Genomic DNA, 2278 nt, shown 5'->3' on the forward strand with positions numbered 1-2278 from the left:
GAGAGACAGAGCATGAACGGGGGAGGGGCAGAGAGAGAGGGAGACACAGAATCGGAAACAGGCTCCAGGCTCTGAGCCATCAGCCCAGAGCCTGACGCGGGGCTCGAACTTACGGACCGCGAGATCGTGACCTGGCTGAAGTCGGACGCTTAACCAACTGCGCCACCCAGGCGCCCCAGGACTAGGAGATTTATATAGGGTTAGGTCCTGCTTGTCATCGTGAAGTTAGCCCAGCACATGGGGTTGAGACAAGATCGATCCATATAAAATGCATGGGGAGCAAGACAGGTCAAAGTTAGCCAAACAAATGAACACATGAATAAACACAATGTGATCAGAGGAGGGAGGGATCCAGGTCAGCCACAGATATGAGAACTAGACTGTCCGGATTGATTGCTAGTTCTGCCACTTTCTGGTTGTGTGATTCTGGGCAAGTCGCTTACTATCTGTGTGCTCACTTTCTTTATCGTGGAACGGAAATGATAAAATTGCCAATTTTCTGGGTTGCTGTGAGGATGAAATGACATACTATTCGTGGAGTGTTTCGAACAGTATCTGGGATACAGTAAGTGCTAATTAAATCTTAGCTGTTACCAAAGGGGAGAAGAGATGACAGGGGAGGGAAAAGGCACCAGCTTTCATGATCTCCATGCATGCAGGCACCTTCTTTATTTTTATTTATATAAAATTTTTTTAAATGTTTATTTATCTTAGAGAGAGAGACAGAGCATGAGCAGGGGAAGGGCAGAAAGAGAGAGGGAGCCACAGAATCCGAAGCAGGCTCCAGGCTCTGAGCTGTCAGCACAGAGCCCCATGTGGGGCTCGAACTCACGAACCACGAGATCATGACCTGAGCTGAAGTCAGACGCTTAACCGACTGAGGCACTCAGGTGCCCCTGTGGGCACCTTCTTTAAATGTAACTGAGACCCCTTGTGAACAATTTGGTACTGAGCAGAAATGTTATTTATGGTGTCATTAGCTATTTGCATTCAAAATTTAATCCCAGTGTAGTTAACATACAGTATCATATTAGTTTTAGGTGTGCCATATAGTGACTCAACAATTCTATACATTGCTCAGTGCTCACTGTGACAAGTTCACTCTCAATCCCCATCACCTGTTTTACCCATCCGCCCCCACCCACTTCCCCTCTGGCAGCCGCCAGTGTGTTCTCTGTAGTTAAGGGTCTCTTTTTTCATTTGTCTCTTTTTTCTTTGTTTCTTCAGTTCCACAGAGGAGTGAGATCATGGTTATCTGTCTTTCTCTGACTTACTTCACTTAGCTTTATACTTTCTAGATCCACCTATGTTATTGCAGATGGCAACATTTCATTGTTTTATGGCTGAATAATATTCTATTATATCTCCCTACCACATCGTCTTTATCCACTCATGTATCGATGGACACTTGGGCTGCTTCCATAATTTGGCTCTTGCAAATAATGCTGCAATAAACATAGGAGTGCCTATATCTTCTTGAATTAGTGTTTTCATATTCTTTGGGTAAATACTCAGTCGTGGAATTACTGGATCATGTGGTAATTACATTTTTATTTTTTGAGGAATCTCCATACTGTTTTCCAGGGTGGCTGCACCAGTTTGCATTCCCACCGACAGTGCACAGGGATTCCTTTTTTCTCCACATCTTAGCCAGCCCTCGTTGTTTCTTGTTGATTTTAGCCATTCTGACAGGTGTGAGGTGATAGCTCATTGTGGTTTTGATTTGCATTTCCCCGATGATGAGAGATATTGAGCATCTTTTCATGTGTCTGTCGGCCATCTGGATGTCTTCTTTGGCGAAATGTCTGTCCGTGTCTTCTGGTCATTTTTAATTGGATTATTTTGGTTTTTTTGTGTGTTGAGTTATATAAGTTCTTTATATAGTTTAGATACTAACCCTTTATCAGATACGTCATTTGGAAATACCTTCCCCCGTTCTGTAGGTTGTCTTTTGGTTTTGTTGGTTGTTTCCTTTGCTGGGCAGAAGCTTTTTATCTTCATGAAGTCCCAATAGTTCATTTGTGCTTTTGATTCCCTTGCCTCGGGAGGCATATCTAGAAAAACGTTGCCGTGGCTGATGTCAGAGAAATTACTATCTGTGTTCCCTTCTAGGATTTTTATGGCTTCAGGCCTCACATTTAGGTCTTTCATCCATTTTAAGTTTATTTTTGTGGGTGGTGTGAGAAAGTGGTTCAATTTCATTCTTTTGCATGTTGCTGTCCAGTTTTCCCAACACCATTTGTTGTAGAGACTGTGCTTTTCCCATTACATCTTCTTG

The sequence above is a fragment of the Lynx rufus genome, unplaced genomic scaffold (genome assembly GCF_022079265.1).
Source record: "Lynx rufus isolate CCGP_SWC_20201006 ecotype Redwood Valley unplaced genomic scaffold, mLynRuf1.p SCAF_14, whole genome shotgun sequence".
NCBI lineage: Eukaryota > Metazoa > Chordata > Mammalia > Carnivora > Felidae > Lynx > Lynx rufus.